Below are 20,664 nucleotides of genomic sequence, written 5' to 3' on the forward strand. Positions count from 1 at the left end.
GGCGCTTCCGGCAAGGGCATGGGGTCCGACGTAATTGCATTTGACTGTTGTTAGTTAAAATAAGCAACGCGTCCACGATGCCTATCGTTGAAAAGCGACCGAATCCTGTCCAAGGGCTATGCACACTGTACAGGCCGATATTAGATATAGGCGAGCGTTGGATTATTCTACGTGGAAAAATAAGTCGAGAAGAAAGAAGAAAGTTTTCGAGAAAATAATGTACATGCTTCGAATTCTATTCTCTCGAGCGTGAGGCTTCCGTTCATTTTTGCATGTAAAATTATCTCCTGCTCGGATATATCTAAGTCACTCGAAATCAAGTTTCTATTTCTTTGTCCCCGTGGTATGTATACGCGTATATAACAGACAAGATAATAAAGACGAGAAAGAGAGTAAAAGGGGAACGAACGTTTTTTTCCGAAAAACTATAATCGAAACGCGCGCACGCGTTTGATCTGCCCCTTTCAAACGATCTATAGTCTTTTTCTTTTTCGTTGTGCGTATTTCTCTTTTTTTTTTCTTTTTTTCTTTATTTTAAACGTCATTTGTTTCGAATAATACAAGCCATTCCATGGCACAAACGACCAACATTTCCGGTGGAAACATTGTGCGGTTGACGCGTGCAAATACTTGTCTGCGGCAAGAGTTTCCATAAAAGGCATCGGAATAAAAAAAGAGAAACAGACAAAACACGGTGAATAAATGTTTTCATCGCGATGCGATTAACGCGTTAATAAAAAAAAGAAAAAAAAAAATGGGAAGTTTAACATCGTCCTTGGTAAGAGAAATTCCTCGTTGTTCGATTGACAGGTAATCCGCGGATAATAAACAACTGTTGTAATCTGCGTTCGCTTTTACGATGTTTCGCAAACAGCGATAAATAGCAATGTGAGTGAAAGATCTTCTGTACGTTCTCGACAGAGTTGCCTTTTAGTTGAAACTTAAACAATTCTCGACTATATAATTATTATCCGAATCCGTGTCAATCTAATCGTATACCATGCGCTAACGTTACGAATTTGCTCAAAAATAGAGCGCGTCTAGGAAGCCTGACAATAAATATTGAAACAAGGAGTACAACTTCGTTTTATATCCCTTTTCCAATTTCGTCCTGTAAATTACCAGAGACTGTAACATTTTCGAGAACTTAAAGCCCGTTTGCACAACAAACACGATATTTCGAGGATAACTTCTTTCCTTGCGCTTTCGCCCGCTTATCTCGAACATTCTCCTCGTCTACCTCATCTTTCCCTTTCGCAAACTTTGCATTAATTAAATCGCGTTGGGAAGCGCGCTGAACGCAATTATGATTTCAGCTCGAACAACATCCGCAATTTTTTTCTTTCGTACCAATTATTGCGACGTAACGCAAAACTGATAAGCTTACGAATATCTTCCATAACGAGTTTTTAATCTCCTCTATAGGCGTCGATTTTGTCATTAGCTTACCCTGAATATTCGTGCTCGCAATTTCATTGATCAAAGGACGAAATTTTACGTAAATGTCCAAGTTGCGTTTGTTGAACGTGCGACTTTTTAAATAAACCGGCCGAGATATCTTGTATTAGATATTCAACCTGCACGGAACTCGCAAAGCAATTTCAAGTTGCAGGACGTAAGGACGTATCGATTTGGTTAAACATCGGCATGGTTGATCTTAGGGCGAATCTTAACAGGTGTTAAATAAACCCATTTTGAGGTGTATAATGAAACAGCGGGTAACTAGTTAAACGCGTTAACTATTCTCGTTTGAGGTGACCACTTTGGTTGCTTAATCGTTTCGAGGCGGCCGATTTCACTACAGTGCAAGTTACGTCAAGTCAAATAGAGTCTGCGCTATTGACAGAGGATTAGCGTGGTTATAGCACCGTCTATAACTGTAGATAATTTTCTGGCAAACGATTATCCCACCATCTTCCACCATCTGAACGCCACTTAACGTGAAAATGTTGTTTAAGGAAGGAATCGTCAGGTCGTTGATTTCTTTCTATCGTTCGAGTATCGACTACGCTTCATCTTAATTAAAAAACTGTGAAAAAAAAAAAAAAAGAACGAGAGATATCCAACGAATTATCCAAATTTATCTATTTACATCGGACTTGTTAAAACTTCCCTACGGCATTGTAAATATAAAAAAAGGAAGCAACGTTAAGCGAGAGACTAGAAGATTCTCAAAGTCGATCGAATGAAGTCCGCGTGACGATAGCTCTTCGACGTAACTAAGCCCAAGGTCGACAATAATCAATATCGAGACGATGTTTTTTTCCTTAATGTCTATGGAGAAGACTATACTCGTGGGTGTGCTTTAAGTATCCGTAAATCGAGATCCAGAAGTTCTTGCTTCTCTGGCAGTCCGCCTCCGCTCGAGATATCGCGATACCAGATACATACATACGTACATACATACAATACATACATACTTTTTTTCTCTCTTTGTCCTTCCCTGTCCTCTCTCTCTCTTTCTCTCTCTACCTCTTTCTCTACCTCTTTCTGTCTCTTCGACTTCTTCCTCCTCTTTGTGGACCTCGAGTGGAATTACACGAGGCGCGTCCGTGTGTCCTTGCAGACAACACCCACGTCGAGTTACGAACGCTTGCACTCCACGACGCCGTCTCCTACATTTTTATTATCTTCTTTCCGTGCGATTCTCGCTTAAATGTACGGAATTTGCTTCTTTTTACCTGTCGCTTTTTTACCTACAGCGACGTTTACAGCAACCGGTCTGCACGATTAACCGCTTCGCCCGATTTCTGATATTTACGCGACAATCTTTCCTTCGCGGTTTGTTAGCTCCGCAATTATTTAGCTCGCTCTCTATGGTAACGCTTGTCTAAGGCGAAGCTTTGAATTCCAACGCTACAAAAGTCCGATCGAATACACTACGACTCTATCTACTCGAGATTTACTCGATTGCAAGCCACCTAATAGCGGCCAGAGGACCGTAAAGACACGTGGCTAGATAAATTTACACCGTCCAAGCGCGTAGAGTTTCTCATCGTCGATTCTCGTTCCACGATCGGGAAGAAAGGGCCATCCTCCGTGTAAGTTTAAGAACGTTTTCACGAGGACAGGCGGCTTGGCAGGAACTTCATCACCTGTTAAGGACAGGTGTGAACCAGCTGAAATTTCGTTGAAACATATCCTGCAGGCGTGTTGGGGATCGTGAAAAAAGGCCACCGAGAACGAAGAGAAAAAGGTTCAAAATCCGAACAGCTGATGCAATTGTAGCTGACCGTCTGGTCCTTGTTTATTGGGAGATAAAGGATAGAAAAGGTACGGTTTTACCGTTCGATCTTACGATTCGTCTCGAAAACGAATAGAAAAGTGAGGTAGTAACGTTTGGAAATCGCAGGAACGAAATTTTACCTGCTGCGATACTTTGGGTGATTAATGTTTCCGAAGGCGGCCAAGATAGCCGGATAAGGACGAAGTTCGCTGCCTCAGCGTCTGACGATGATGACTATGTAAGGGCCGCGATTATGCTTTTACGTGGCACACAAAGTTAAAGGGGCGTCGGGATTAAAGGGGCACAATGAAATTTTTAACGAGACTATTATATCACGATCCTCGTGGACGATAATAACGAACTGTATTTTTTTTTTTCTTTTTTTCTTTTTTTCGCTATTTCTCAGCTTTCGGTCTAACAGTTGTGATAATATATATATATATACACACGACAGTTAGGATAAAATAATATCCTGTCTCGTTTGTAATTTTGTTAGGAAGGAACGGATGAAAACAATGATTTACACGGATTTAATCGTCTCAAATTTCGCGCGTACATTGCAATTTATCGATAGAGCGTAATTTTTAATGACCGATTTCCGTTAGAATTTTCATAAGAGCCCGTACGGTTGGTCAAATTTCTTCGCTCGAGAAGATAGCAGTTCCGTTTACTAATTATTATGTAAACACGCGTGCTCGTTAACAGCGAGATGTAATGGCGCGTGTTCAGCTACTCGAATGTTCATTAAATATTAAATCGAACGAAAGCACGGCCGCGGTCGTAAAAAGAGCACACGCATCGGGGCCGATGTGTTTTCATTTAGTTTTATTCGAGGACGATTTAACGATCTCCGGTTTTACGTACTTTCCTGCGAGATTGGCATCGTTTATTATGGTACAACCGGTTGTAATGGTCACCGACGATCGATCGCAGCACGCACTGTGCAAAATTATTACGTCATTATGCGCTATTAAATCGTGATTAATCGCGTTCGTTAGGTAATTCAATTGAACATTTCCTCGGACGAGTAAACGCGACAAACGTCGATTCGTTCGAGTCTAGGCTTTGCTTTTGGCCTTTTTTCTTTTTCTCTCGATCGCACTCGACGCGCTGTATCTCGTTCGTCGTACAATTTTTACAAATTTCTCGCTTGACTTTTTATAAATATTCGATTACTGGAAAGTTCAGTCTCGCGGGGGCGTAGTTATAAATTTTCGCACGAGGAGAATAAAAAATGTCCGAGAAATTTCAATCCTATAGTTGTGTATAGCGTACTTGGTTCTTTCGAAACGAAGCCGTATATTTCTTATCTCGTCTTCTAATGTTTCCCGACAACAGCCATTTAACATGGAAAATAACAGTTTACACGGGATACGCAGCGTATCCTCCGGTTGCTTATGACACGCATCTCCACTCTGTTTGCCGCGTAACATCGCTCCGGGCGAGCGAGGAATCGACAGTTTGACGGATCGATGACCGAGCACTGGATGGCCGCGGCGCGATCGTCGTTCCTGTGCATAGATTCCTGTGACAGGATCGCACGGAGGCGCAAAGGGAGCCATTATTTATGGGGGCGTAAATCATGATCGAGCAGCGATCCGGCGGATCGATCACACGTCAACCACCGACAACCGTGTTCTCCTTTGTCGAGGAAACACTGACGAGCCGCCCACGCGTAACACGCCTATCATCGTCGTCGAACCAACGAAACGCGTACTGTAGTACCTCGATCCGGAGCTCGATCTTTCGCTCTTTCTCTTCTTTATGCAACGACCTGGTTGAACGTTCTGCCAGATCGACGGAGATCTCGACCAGCTGAATTTGCATTTTTCTTAGATTCCGTTCGCTTACGGCTATCTTTAGATTTGCATAAGACTTATGAAGAATCGCGCAGTCGTTCGTGCAAAGATGATGCGTTCGATCGGTCAAATCACTCGGTCTGGTTTAGCGGTATTAGCGTACGGTCTACGATAAACGAGTCCAGTTAACCCAGCGAAGTTCGTTTCAACGAATCTTCGTTGCCGGATTACGAGGGATGCGAACGTCTGCCAGTAAAATTGATCAATTTTCAAAAAATGGAGCTGATCGGAATTTGATTTGGCTCACGAAGAACTCGTATACCTGCTTTGAGAAATTTTGAGAAGCGTATACGTCGTATATTAAGAACATCGGAACTTCTACGCCGAAAGAAACGGCCAAGAATAGTTGGCATTCGATCCGTTTAATTACTTGAATAATTTCCTTGGCTAACGCGTTGCAACGGAAACAGCAGCAGTGGAACATCAATGGATTGTCGTACCGTCGTTCGATCTAATTATTCTTGCCGAGTGTTGTTAATTGAATTACGCGATAAATCTGAATAACCGGAAATTAACGAGCTCGAGTAATGGTGAAATAATTTCTTACGACGCACACTGTACCTAATTGGTCGTTATCGTATCCGAGAGATCGGTCACGCAATTATATGCGACGGCGATCTTGTCGTGAAGTGTGGAAAACCGGTGATCATTAATCGGATCATAATCGCTGTTCAACGAAGATGAAATGGAAACTGAGTCGCGATACGAATTTTTATTGGGATTTCTTCGTTCGACGAAAAAAAGAAAGTAGAAGAGAGAGAGAGAGAGAGAGAGAGAGAGAGAGAGAATGTATAAAACATAAACACATGTGAGAACGCAGAAACAAAATACTTGCTTGCGCCATCGACGGACTAACAACGGTTTACTTGTTCGTTGAATCCGATTCCTGTCATTGCGCGTATCAACTTTTTTTGCTTTTTTGCCATTTTGTCCTGTTTGTTGCTTTTTTCTTTTTTATTCTTTTTGTCTCTTGTTTGTCGGTTTTTTGAATAACGAAACGGCTCCGTGCTTGGCATGAAATTTATGTATTAAATTTGTAGCGCGCCGTAAATGTAAATTGCACGTGATATTTTACAGAGAGCCAGTTGGATTTGCAGGATTTTTATTTCTGCGTAGAGTTTAAACGTTTACCGGGGTGGAATTTCTTTGATCGTTGAAGCAAAAAAATAACGGGCCAAGAGCGTAGATTTTTGTGTTCCAATCTCTTGGTCTCTTTGGAACATTATATACGTTTTTAATAAAATTCTAGTTTCAAAGATATTATGATATTATATCAGAATATTGCATGTAATCAAGGAGTGAACGTTCGCGTTTGAAAATTCGGAGCGTCAAAAATCTGACAAAATTTCTCTCGATAGAGCCAATATGTACATGGAAAAGTATCGTTATTCAAACGTCTTGGATATCAACATGTTTCTAACGTTCGAACGTATCCTTCTATTTCCCAGGAGACCTGCCGTTGCTTTGCAAACGCCGTGAACCTTGGGAGTGATCACCCCTTGATCAATTATCCATCGTTCGGCGAAGGACCAAAATTCGTGCCGGTGCCACAATCCGTGCAGTTGGTGATCGAACGCCTATAGTAACACTTGCCAAAGCGAAATTATATTTCGCGACAAGGGTGTTAATGAACGAGCTCGGGCTTCAAGCTTAAAATATTCGAGCGATCTAAGGTTCTCCAGAAGTCTGTTCTCAAAGTACGTATAAAATTTTTAATTCAAGTATTCCTGGCACGCTGATTCACGAGCATCGAATTCACGGAATTCGAGCGCACAAACGTCCGTTTATTAGAGGAATATTCCGGCCTGGTTGTGCACGTTACTTAACGCAAGGTTGTTTAGCACTTAAGAATAATTTACGAGGCTGGCCTACCGTACGTGCAGCATCTGGCCGGCGATTTGGTCGTTACAGAAAACGCCAGGCTAAAGAACGTCAGAGAAAATATTATGATTTCGTTTCCTCCATTGGAATTCAATTCTTTGCGAGCGATTCGATTCGCGACCGTGCGATACTTTTACGCAGATTCATTCGTGAAAACATTCTTCTTTCTTTCTTTTTGTGGTTTGTTTAAATAATAAACAGGTGGTCGATTGAAACTGTTTTTGCACGATACATTGGTAAAAGCTGTTGCGCTCTTGTAAGTTGAGTCGTTCGTGGTTTCGCGATCAACGCATCTTGCCATTAAGAATTTAGCCTTCGACATTATGCTTTATATTATTGTCACAGTGTTACGTGTTGGTTGTCCTTGGTTAACTTTCTGAGACTTAATGACACTCAACACGTTCAGGTTCATCATGCGAGCAAGCCTGCCTTTATTCATGAATTAATTACGACTTAACGACGTTTTTGAGTCACCTATGTGACTCATTTCCCGTTCCCGATTACACGAACGTTCGTTCAAAAATTACATTCGTGTTTTCGATAAAAATTGAACATATCTGTAAACATATATATTTAGAAAGCAACCTGTTACTTGAAATTCTGTAACTGTTTTATAATTAAATCGCGATTAAAACAATTGGCAAATGAAAATTTTCCGTCCAATGTATGCGATCCTCGACTGTTCGTGCATCGAATTTTCACTCGTCAAGCGTTCGAAAATAAGCGCTGTCGATTACGACGCGAAGAAAGCAATAATTATTATCGACGAGCTTGCAACAGATTGCACCACCACTCAATTAGCACGCCGTTCGAACGCGGTAATAAAATAAATTACTTTGTACCGATTTATTTTCCGACAGGTTTATAGACGATCGATACAGAGCGAGTTAGGTGACATTTTTTTTACAATAACGAATAAACGATCGAAAGATCTTGTATCATAATACCTAGTTTAACGTCGAAATTTTTACACTGTAAATAATATATGCCCACCGATGAAACAACTCTACAAAGTCATGAAACATATTATTAGTATTTCAATTACCTATAAAAATGATATTAAAATTCGCTAAAATTTCGTTCAAAGCCAACAAATCAATCGAAATAAAGTCCAATCAATCAGGCAACGTAAATAAAATGCATATCACATTTTTCAATAATTTTTCAATCAAATTCTATTCGCAATTAGTAGCGGTATACAGCTAGGTCGTGAATTTTCGGAATTGTGAAAAAGATCGACACACGTGGATCGTCGATGAACGTGCAAGTTTTTGTATCTTTTGGTTCGCGCGTATTCATCGTCTCACAATCGAAACAAATAATAGGATTCTTCGATGAATTTCGTGCTTTCCTATCTAACTCCGCTAGAAATGACGATGTACCTGCATTCAGGCAGCTCTGTTAACGATTCGTCGTTAAAATTCAATTGGTTTCGAGCGGTTCGAAAATGGAAAGGGGAGACAGAATGTGCGAAGAGAAAAAACCGGCTGTTACACGGGAACGCGCCATATTTTTTTTTCTCCGCGATTACGATTCACGGGGATTAATCTTCTTGGAGTTCGAACGAAAAAAGAAATACGAGGAACAGTTGTGCATGGCGCGGGGCTGTGCAATTTTCTTCTCTTCGGATTTAAAGATATTTACAACTTGTTCGACGTTTGTATAATGAATTTTTATTATCGTTAATAAGTGCTTTCCTTAGTATGTATACCGCATTCTCTCTATTATAGATTTCTCGATGGAAGCGTTCTACCGGTCCATTCGTCGCTCACATTATCAGACTTTGAAGGAAAATTATCCAAACGTGAGCGCAGAAAATGTACTTTCCATCGATTCATGCGCAATATAATTTTCCCATTTTCCATTTTCGTTTTCCAAGGAAGCATTGCCTCGTTTCTTCCAAATGAAGTCTAATCTAATTTATTTGTAAAAGTTTCATCGTTTATTAAGTTTCTTATCTGTGGCCCAACAGATATGCCTCTCTTTATCTTTGTTTCCAAACGAGCAAATTCTGGTCTGCTTTTATTCCTCGGTCGTACAGTGTTTATCGTATCTCCTAATTTTTTTTGTATAAGTGATGTAATATAATGTAAGCGGTTTAAATATATATATATATATACACTTTTTCAAGTTTCGTCACGGTTAACGTTACGTTGAAAAAAAACTTGTAAAATGCGATAACGAGTAAGATGCTTTACGTTTTTCTTCGCGATTCAGACCAATTGCATTTCTCTCGACAACTTTTTTACGCGTCATCTACTAAACTAATCCTTCTAGCTTCTTAACTTGAAAAAGCTCAAATCGCTTGGTCGAATTTTAAAAACGTTATTCCGTTTCAAAGAAATTACGAATACTTTCTATCGTACTTACGACTGTACGTATACGTATGTACCTTTTCGAAATTGATCGTTAGTGTTTTATATTTTTTTCTCCCGATATCGATACGTTTCGAGGCGACCGAACTTTTTATACAGCGCTGTCCCACTCGCGAAGAAAACAGCGACATCTTGCATATCTTGTATACCTTAATCGGTAGTCAAGTAAATTAAAATTCAAGAGACACATGTACATTATTCCGATATCTAAAAACACTTTGAACGAATTTCCATAAGACACACGAATGAATTTATAAATCACCGTAACCCGATTGAATGGATAGAGGCCGGTTCTCGTTAAAGGCCAGCTAAAGCTTCGAATCTTTGATCTTAATTATAGCATTAATTAAGAGTTTATCTGACTGGCAACTAGTCGACGATTGTCTGGGTTCTAACGGGATTTCTTCTTTTTTTGTCGCGTTTCGTATCAGTTCTCTCTTTCCTCTGGATAATCGGGCAGGCACTTTTATAAAATGAGAACTGGTTCCGGTGGCACGGGTAAACCGCACGTGTCGAGACCCATGGAAAATTAGATTTCGCGTAATTGGGTCGAATAAGTGGAAACGAGCGAGCAGCCAAAGGTAAAAATAACAATCACGATTTTACGTAGCTACCCTCGCGCGCCGTGGTTACCGTTCACGATGTAATTAACCGTGGAATGCTAAACAGCCACGATTTCGACCGGCCACTTTCCGAAGCGAATACATATAATCCTGCGATTATTTGTCGTTTATCGAGCCTTCCTACAGTTACTGCTACTTTATTCTAGACATCTAGAGATCAAAAACTACGTCGTATTTGAGCAACATGATTTCCTTGCAGCAAGATTAACGATGACAAATCTCACGATGTATCGCCGCTATTTATCAAAGGAGCAATGATCATCAGGCTAACACGGTGTATACACAGGCTTTCGACTCGATAGATCATATTATTCTAATTCGTAAACCGACAGCCATCAACTTCGTCGGAAGCATCGTTGTCTGGATAGCTAGCTATCTCTCAAATCGTCACCTTGTTGTGAAATTATCGAATTTAACCATATAAATGTTCTATCGGTTCGTTGACCGTCCACATATTCGAAAAGAACATCTGAAATTATATGCTCCCGGGATTATCCGTTGGAAGAAGCCAACTTCTTCGTATCGCTCCCCATACCGGACTAACTTAAGTAACTTCGATCGTATCAAGAAACGTTGCTCAACCGGGGACGGCGTTAGCGAAATCGTCGACTCGTTTCACGGATCCCCCAACTTCCTTTAAAGCATTCGCATCATGTGAAAGTACAGGAATCGTAACTCGAGATTAACGCTCGTTCTTTTATACTTTGGTTCGTGCACTCGTATGTTGGACGCGAAAGGGCCCGTGCCCGTTAAAAAATAAACGAATAATCGCCGATATCTACGATCGTCTTGTGCTTATGTATTTCTGTATATTAGATGTATGTAGCCGACAAAAGCGGAAGAGGATGGCAGTCATGGCGGCGTTGATAGAATAGAAGAAAGAAGAAGAGAGGGAGAAACGAGGAAGGAACTGGAACAACGGAACGGATTCGAAGCTCTGTGCTCGCAAGATGACGTCATAAACCTTATTTATACCTGCGCGTGTTTCAAGCGTACAAGAACGGTGCCGTTATTCGGGGCACACCTCGTCTCAGTTGGCGCGGGTGCGAGTGCGAGCGAGAACGCGAACGCAAACGCGAACGCTCCGATGCGGGCGTAAATACGCGAATACCCACGCCTGTGCACGTCCCTGCTTTGCGGTTGAACACGCACCAGAGCACATCCTACACTCGAGGATTGCATCATGCAACCAGGCTGCGTTGTTGGGTTACGAAATCCTGGAAAATCTACGAGCCCACGCGAGCCAGGGTCGCGTACAATCGATTCCTTCAGCGTTCACCCATCGGGGATTCAACGTACAACATACCAATACCATCGAGGCGGTAGGATCGTTTTTTTCTACATCGTGTTTTTCTCGTTTATTTTATTTCTTTTTAAATTAACCCAGATATACACGACAAGCGCATCTGGATTAAATCTAGTCCGAGGTAGTTAAGTTATTTGGAAAAATCAATTCGTTTAATTTCGAACGTATTACTATTCTCAACTTTCTTTCACGCGAATACGAAACGATACATATCGATATCGTCAAAGTATCAAAGCATTCACGGGTATCATTTAGCCTGTAACTTCAATTACGTTTGTCCGTGCAAACGTTCATCAGCAATTTCGCGTTCGTGCTGCTAAGCTGCGTATCGCGAAAATTTGCCCCGTAGTCTCGAATACGGTGATTCTATGATAAAACAAGAAGAGCAAAAAAATAAAAAGAGGAAACAAAAAAGGGGGGGAAAGGGGGAGGAGAAAGCCGATTCTCCGGTACGGAAATGGAGAGAGTCGAGGTGAATCCACAAAGCGGATCGCTACGGAGAGATTGTGCAGAAAAAGAAGTAAAAATTAAAGACCGAGGGAAATTCGGTTACGCTTTTGCGAATCACGAGCTCGCCATGACGTTTATGTGTGTATGCTCCTTTATGAATGAGATAGAGATAGAGATAAAGAACGGCGAGGGTCTGTAATGTTGCGACGCGTTTCTCCACGCGCGTGTTGGTTAACAGGAAACGGGGGAAATATAAAATGAATTACGAGTGGAACGGACACGTTTGTGTCGGCCATCATTTACAGTTAATACGAGAAAAATGCATATTCGTGTTTCCCACAGACGATGTTTTAATCTTGCCCGTTTAAACTTCCCTGCGAGCGCGTCTCTGTGTTGACGATATAAGATAAGACGCGGTCAGAAACCTGGGAAAATGTGATTTATACGCGACGCGACGCGACCGAGTCGTTCTCGTCATTAATTTCGGCATTCGCGATTTAAAATGTACGAGTAAAAATGATCGCGATTCCACGGTTAATATCATCGGATCGATAGCATCCATCGGAAAACGTCGATTGCAATTAGCTGTTCGCCAGCAACTTGTAAAGCTATTTTAATTTATCGATTGGTCTATTGCTAAAGGACCCGGCGTTCTCGAATTTACGAATTTTTTGAAATCTTGGTCGTAATCTTTCCAACCAGATTCATCGCGTTGTAGAGTTACAAAATTTATTATTAACTTGCGTTTTACGAGAGGAGAACGAGCCAGTATGAAATACCGAGTCTCGTTGCAAGATACGATGTATCGTGCATGATATTAAAATAAAAATCAAGTCGCTACGAAATTCAACAACGAAAGAGGAAAGGGATGGAACGGTAGGGATATTATTTCATATGTAATTGTGAAATAACGAACGTCTGCACTCATAATGCAGGTGGTAGACCAGCGTGCAGGCCCTGAATTTAAAAGAGCTCATTAAAAGAATGCAAAGAGTTCACTGACTTTGAGAACAGCCCACGAAGAAATGTTGCAGTCGTTTTTTAAATTACGTCTCACGCGTCGCGGTGTTTAACAGGTGCAAAAGTCAATTTACCATCCATCAATTCTACGCTTTTATCGCTGACGAGATACCTATTGTTATATTATACAATGATATGTATATTATACGAACATATCTATTATTCGACCTACAGTTTCCAGATTACGTAACTATTCTTGTAAAGGGGACTACTTCTATCTGCTCATGCGACACAAATTCTTACGAGACAATTGATCTATTTTCGCAGCTCCACTGTTTCCGTCCAAGTACAATTTCGTTCGCTTCGAAATTGCAGCGACTTTAATGGTTTAAAAGGACGTTTGTATCAACAACGAATCGTCATCATTTTTTAATTAGCTATAATTAATGCCCTATTACTAATAATCCCAATTCGCGTATACCTATGTACGATATGTGCGCACAACCAGATGTTTGGTTTTATAGTTGCCACTTCTAATACGACGGTCTTGCAATATGTAAACGATCTTGTCAGAATTGGTTGGACTGATCCATAATAACGCACGTGTGCGGACGTCTTAAAGGGTCTACAAATTGGCCAGGTGGGAACGGCCATTTTAATCGTCACATTATTTATGCAAATTCCAAATGTGAAAATGTCAGCTGTAAATTGAAATTTCGTATCACAAAGTCAATATCGAAAGAGGAACGTGCCATGTACGGGCAATTAATTAGAGCGAAATATAAAATTTATAATAGAAGAACATTTCGAAAAAGAATTTTCTTTAAAAATATTCTATTCGATGAACGATATCCTGTTAATCTAAAGCAATGTAAAAGGAAGAGATCGATCCAGGAAAGGGATTTAATCGAGACCAATAAATTAAATAAATAAATGAATTTCTATCGGTAATTAAAAAGCCAAGTGGAAAGTCGTTACTTTCGAGACGAATGCGATAGCCGATTAAAGCGTGGCTTATTATTAAAAAATTGATGTCAGGTCGTCTACAAATTTAAACGGAATAGAATTCGAGAAGCGAAGCTTCCAATTATGCTCGTAATAGAATTACCCTAACAAAATGATCTAATAAAGATCAAACGGCGTTCTGCAACTAGGTTCGAGCCAGAGTACTTCCCTTTTATCAGTGCCTCTGAATTTAGGTCATGTTTTTGTAGGGGCAGAAAAGTCTTCTGCTAAGAGAAGAAACGTATTATTCTTCGAAAGCGCTATAGCTCGTTCTCACTTCTTTTGCTTGCTTCGTAAACATTTATTCCTTATAATGCTTTGTTCAGAAGAAAAACGTAACATTTTTCTTCTATAGAAACAATTGATCAAATATTCGTTGCTACGAAAGCTAGCTGCCCATAACTTTATAGTGCTCCAATTATATCATTATGTATAGAATCTATATTTAGTTTGATGTATTCGATCGAAAAGAACAAATAACGAAAGAAAAATTCTTTTGCTCGCAACTGTTTGTACGGCGTACGTATACATATACATATACATATACGGTAGAATCTCCGGTACATTATACTCCGGACATATAACTATTCGGATGGGAGAATTTTCGGATAGTAGAACACTTTCTTCTCCTAGAATTATCCTATGTAGAAAATAATACAAAAATTATTTATGAATTCTATATCTTTCTCACTATCAAATTAAATAAATTTGTTGTTTCAAGCTACGTTGAATTTACATTCTGTTCGTACTTCGATCTAAATTTTCTTTCTAATGCCACAAACACTTGGAAATAACGAAGCTTTTCATCGTCATTATCATTGCAATTTTCTTTCTTACGACACAAGAACTTGAAATGTTTGATAGCAATACGTATCATTTCGAAACTTCTTCGCATAACGTAGTTCCAGGTACAGGCATTCCTCTATCGTTACTTTATGTTAATAGAAATCGTTGCTATACAACAATGGTTAAATATTTATTTTCCAATTCCTTTAAAGATTTTCCACTCTTTGAAATACTCGAGTAATCTTCAAACTATTTCTTGATGCCATCGATCGTAGATTCTTGTCGCTTTTGCAACACTTTCGCGTATTTCTCTAGTTTGCGAAATACGTATCTTTTGTTTTCTTCCGACGCTTGGTACAATCACGCACTTCCTCTCTGACATCATTATGACGTCAGCAGATAATAACGCGTACGATAAATTCGTAGAAAGGGCGTGTAATGGTAAAAGGCGTAAAGAAGACGTCGCTCTATTGGTGTATTCTAGATGATTGGAAATTCGGATTAAAAGGGTTAAAAGTTCGGTAACAGGTGACAATTTGTTCGGTGACGTTACAAATCGCACGTTGTACCAAGGAAATAAGACAGTTGCCAGTGAATAATTCAAAAGTATCAAAATCGAACGGCTACCGTGCTACAGATATTCTCTTTTGTTCGCTTTAGCTTGCTTTCTCCCATCCGATCGGAACAAAATTCGATTTTATCATAAGCTGGTGTCTGACCTGTCGTCCCTTTCTTTCCTCGTGTCAGACACTCTTCTGTTATGTCATAAATAACAAGGATATGTATGGAGAGTCCGAGAAACGGGCACGTGCGTCCAACGATTTCATCTGCGAACGCTGCGTGCCATTATATACAGTTCTGTTTAACATACAAAACAAATAAGATAGAACCGTTCGTATGCAGCATCGTGTTCGCCTGGGGATCTCTTTTCTCTGCTTGCCTCGTGAATTTTTCCAACGAAATTTAATCCAGTAGTTCCAGGCGGACCTACGAGACCAATATGAACATTGCCGCACTCGGGATTCGCCTCTTTTGTTCGTGTATAGACGCATTTAAAGTATTTCCAAGCCCGCGTTTGCTATTCTCCAGATATCCAGATTATTTATTACTGCGTTATACGTTTCTGCTAGGAAATTCGAAGAATCGACGAGCCAGGCAAAATTTCTCTCTCTGGAATGTTTTTCAAAAGAATGTTTATTTTTATCGATATAAAGATTTCAAGCGCTTTAGCCCAGTTCTTTGGTTTAGCTGCAATTTGTCAACAAACCGCAAAAAACCTATGTCTGCATACGGAAAGGTAATGAGGTTAAAACCTACAACTCTGTCGTTAGCGAAAGAAAGCGTGTACGAGAGTAGAATTAAGAAAAGGAGATCGTCGGTTTAGCCATTGATTGATTAAAGATTCACGGAGATCGGTCACGAAAGATGCGCATAGAATCGAGATTCTGTCGTCTTTCGTATGTATTCGACGAATTGAAAATCTGGACTTTTCTTCTAGCTGGTTTTGCCCTTTATCCCCCGACTTTACCCTTCCGAATTCCTGTGTTATCCGCTACTATCTCAAACTGCATCGAATTTGCAGGGAGAGGTTCCACGCTCAAGAGGACTGGAAACACGAAATATGTACCAAAGTAATATCCAGATTTGCCTGCGTGTCGCCGATACGTTTGTTTGCTTTTCAGACCATGTCATCCAGGGAAATGTTATTTCTTGTTGTTGATTCTTTCACTGATTTCGCGAATAAATATTTCTTCTCTCTCCTTTCTGCGAATTTTATTCGACTATTACAGCATATTATTCTTTAGAAGGCGTGCAAATTTCGATTATGGAAGAAACGGAAAATCCATTATTTATCTGCTATTAGTTCGACACATTGGCAAATCTGGAAAGATTTATACGACAAAATCGAGTGGAAAGAATTCGTGTTACGGATATTTTTTCTGCCAGAAATTCGAAGGATAAATAAGCGAAGAAACAACGTACGTTGCAATTAATCACGAGTGTTTGCATTCTCATTTTTCACACGTGTCGAGGTCAACCAATGTATCATTACGTAGCAACCTATGTTCTATTCAAATTGACAAAGTATCGTATTTAATCGCAGAAAAGGCATTAGCAAATTCGTATCATCGAATGCTTCCAGCAATAAAGAGGAATTTTAAAGCTAATAATCTTAACATCTGCAGCCGTATTAATAATACATAATAATAATATAATTTGTTGCAGGTACGAATCGGAAAAATTGGCAGTCAAAAACCGTATATACTTGGAGATTTTGGTAAGCAGCACGCACGAGTCGAAGAAATTACTAGCTTACTAGCTTACCGATAATATTCCTGTCAATAATCCTAAGAACATAACGAATCAAGTTGCATCACAATCGCTTCGCTTATCTTCGAAACACATACATATTACGCAGGATTCCTCCGATTTCCTCGAGATTACCACCACTGGGCTCGTATAATTTACGTTCTATATTCTACAGAAAGATAACAAGCGGAGTGGAGCAACGATTTCTCATGGCTATGTCCGTGCCATTCTTTCCATAGAAAGTAGCGAGCTCGAGGCAACGGTTAGCCCGTAATCTCGATTTATCAACGGACCCTCAATTTTCCTTTGCCGAAGAGCGCGCGCCGAGTGGTTGGAATTAAAGCATCAGAGTAAACGCAGAGTTCCTCGCATTAAATTATGGAAGAGAGTTGTCTTCTTCTATCTAATTTACCCTTCGCCGCGAGTTAAGCTGACGCCTGAAATTAAGCCAGCCCCTATAAATTCATTGAACGGTAACTCCACTTACATTCAAGAGTAATTCTTGGATTTTATACGGCGAGCTGGCAGGCTCGAACAATCGAGTTCGGTCAGCCTTCGAAGCGGGTCATTGTATTTCTTTGGGTGCAAAGTCTTGGTTTACTTTACTCCGCCGCGCCGTACCGCGCAGCCATGAAAGAGGGTGTTCGTCGAGAGTTCGAGAGATCGACTTATCGAAATTGACGTTAAGAGTTTCGGCGGCAACTAAAATTTCTCGACAATGGAATTAAGGCTTTTGGAAGCGATACTGGAAAGATAACAGAGAAATCTCGAATGCATTTTCAGAAGAGGCCCGATGGAAATTGCGCTTTCTCGCAATGGTCGAAGTCGCGCGCCCATGGACGAATCGCGTACTTGCGTGTTACGTAATTTCGTTGGACGAGCGACAGAGATTCCGGCAGAATGTAAGAATTGAACGGGCAGGTCGATTACTCTTTCGTTTTCGGTTTACCGCGCCTGCGATTGCACGTCTCCGGAAGCTGACGCGTTCAGCAAAGAGCGTGTATGTGTACGGTGACAAAGGCTTTTCAGTCGAACGAAGGACAATCAGTCACAACGCGTTGCATCACAATGTTCACGGAACGAGTGTCTGCCACAGAGAGCCTTCTGTATAAACGAGACGAACATTATCGATCCGCATCTTCGCAATGAGAAATAATACATTCTCTGGAGGAACGCCGCTGTATCTCGATCCAAAAGAAAATACGCGCGAGCTGAGAATAAACCGTTTCGTATCTCTTTTTCCCTTGAAAGTACGAGCAGTAACGGCTCTGGGTTCTTTCAGCCTTGCTGACTGCTGTTCTCAGACGCATCCATTTGTATCTCAACCTTTCACCTGATTTCTCGGCTCGTTTAATCCGTTCCGTTCATTCAACATAGTCTTCTATCTTCTTCCCCGAACCAATTGATATTTAAATTGAAACGGGCACGCCGTTTCCATGTACTTGTTTCTCGTGAAATTTAAAAGGAAGGTCCCGCTCGATTCTCTGAAAAAGGTTCGCAGTTCTCGATGCTCGCGTATTTATATTTATTTATATAAATTGTAGCTTGTACGGTACGCTTTCGTCTGTAGAATTTTACGATTATTATTTCGAATTTGATCGATATACTTTGGTAAAAAAGAAAAGAAAAAGGCTGCGCTCTTCGTTGAAATATTCGACAAATATCTCAACGAAGGAAATAAAAGATACGAGTAAGGAAACTTAATTTGCTCGCAAGTAAATATTCGAGCTCACACGAACGATACAAATTGCGAATAGCCCGCGAAGTTTCCACGCAGCTTATGCAAATGCAAATGTATCGAGTTTCATCGGAGCCCCTTCGTACCTCGATGAAATATCGAATTCCAGTCGACAATTTCACGCAACCGCTCGATACCTGAATAAAATATCGAAAAACATTTTGAATCAGTTATTCGGAATCGAACATGGGCAATTTCTCCGAGTACAGTAGCATAGGCTATTCTCCTTCCAGCCATTCCATCGAGTGAAATTCCTTTCCAACTTACTCCGATAATCTAGTTACCAGAAGAATACCACCGCACGAATCACGAAGCGACACACGGAGAATCTACTCGATTCGATCCTTCTTCCAATTCGGAATTTCAGATGTTCCAGCTTTCCGGCCTCTACCTCCAATCCGCTTCCGTTGATCTCTTCGAATTCTATACGTTTCGTATAGAGATACAGGAGCCAGGTAACGCGAAATATCAGAAATTTTCGCGGGTAGGGTAATGTAGGGCAAACGCCTGCAGATTTTCGCTGGCTTTTTTTTTTCATCGGTAGCCCTTTCAGCTTTCTCATCCCGTCGGCGTACTCCAGGCCTCTGATATATAGCGCGTTTATCGACCGGTTCTTGTCTCGTCGCGGATTAGAAAGAACGGCCATACCGTGTTCAAGCGTGATTCCAATTCCTCGATCGTGTCTGCCCGATAATCACGCCACCGGATTTCTTTCCATGAAGGAACTTGGACGACCCTTCCGTCTCTCCTTTCCCTATTTCCTTGCCTATCCACTTACGATCGATTGTTCTCCATCGAAGCTTTAATCCTTAACATCGGTTAAGGTGGTCGAACACAGTTGGCTCCGAGTCGAGCGAGGATCGATCTTCACCAGACTTTAGCCGTTCCATCGATACGAATACCCTTAATGCCGGTTTACTTTCGATTCTACCGAGCCGTACAACCGTAGTTCGGGAACTTTAAAAAAGAAAAGAACTTTACGCTGCGGTGGTAAGGTCGTACCTACGTACGTAACGGTGCGGATCGTAAAAGATCGTAGAAGGGGAAGGAAGCGACGGAGATACTAAAAGCGGCGGTGGTATCGTTGCTTGTGCCGACTGGATATATTTCAGAGTTCTTGTCCATCCGTTTCTTGCACGAGATATTGTTAGAAATTTCTGCGCGCGCGGAGCTTTTCTTCTATCAAAACGATTCGGTTCTATCGATTTCTCGAGCGATCGAACCAACCGACGTTAACCTGCTTTTTTTTTTTAGAATCCACGAACGCTGAATTCACGGAGCGCGCACGAAACGCATAACGCGCTATGCAATTAAACGGATAACAGTGATTAGACAATTACCGCTAGACACGCTCGGGTAATACACGCGGAGATTAACGGTTCGCGGCTCGGGAGATTGAAAATCCAACGAACATCGTCGGATTACAGCGTCTGGTGATTGGTTTCGCGAGGTGGTCGTAACGCGTGATACTGTGCAATTTCGTGTTCATGATTCGGGGCTTGATCAGCGTTGCATCAAACGTTCCTCGTTTCAACGCAATCTTTCTTTCTCTTTCCGACGGAGAATAAAATTTGAGAAGCAAGTTTCCTAGTTAGTCGGAAGAATCATAAATTCCGAAGCGGATATAATTCCAAGGCCGGCTACAGGTTGCCCGAGTTGTAAATCTCGAGAATTATTTCTTTCTTGGAGGACAATAGACCCCAAATTTCCTTTCCATTCGTTCCGTCGAACCGTTTAAATTGGAGGTACAGGTTGTCACGGGATTCCGGCGCGGGAGCGTGTCAATTTTGCGCGGCGCCCGCTGAATATGCATCCCCGTGTGAAGCTTTCGATCGAACGAGGGTTGTGCGCACACACCTTGTCGCATTATCCTACGCTCGAGTTCGAAGGCATCTTTTATTTTATCCGACGCCAGGGCCGAGAAACAGCCGTGCATCGATTTCACGGAAGAACATTCTGTTCCCTCTGTCGAATATATTGTTAGTCGAGCATCAGCTTAAACAGACTGCACAACGTCGACGGGACAAAGCGATTGATTGTAACACGATAGCGAGGGAATATAAAAGACGAGAGGAGAGAAAGAGAGAGAGACTTTCCTCTTCCTCTATAATACTCTACAAAAGAAATCCAGCGTAGTGATTACCG

At 41.1% G+C, this 20,664-nt stretch overlaps 1 protein-coding gene and 1 long non-coding RNA gene across 4 annotated transcripts in view; one reads left to right on the forward strand and one right to left on the reverse strand.

Annotated features, from left to right (window-relative positions):
• Positions 1-20,664, reverse strand: part of LOC122574448 (spermidine synthase) — a 189,949-nt gene that overhangs the window by 150,755 nt on the left and 18,530 nt on the right. The gene's annotated exons all lie outside the window — the stretch shown is intronic.
• Positions 1-20,664, forward strand: part of LOC122574455 — a 58,713-nt gene that overhangs the window by 21,250 nt on the left and 16,799 nt on the right. For both annotated transcript variants that reach the window (XR_006319065.1, XR_006319064.1), the window contains exons 2-3: positions 6,534-6,782; positions 16,698-16,749. This is a non-coding gene — a long non-coding RNA (uncharacterized LOC122574455). The remainder of the gene's footprint in view (positions 1-6,533; positions 6,783-16,697; positions 16,750-20,664) is intronic.

The sequence above is a fragment of the Bombus pyrosoma genome, linkage group LG13 (genome assembly GCF_014825855.1).
Source record: "Bombus pyrosoma isolate SC7728 linkage group LG13, ASM1482585v1, whole genome shotgun sequence".
Classification (NCBI taxonomy): Eukaryota; Metazoa; Arthropoda; class Insecta; order Hymenoptera; family Apidae; genus Bombus; species Bombus pyrosoma.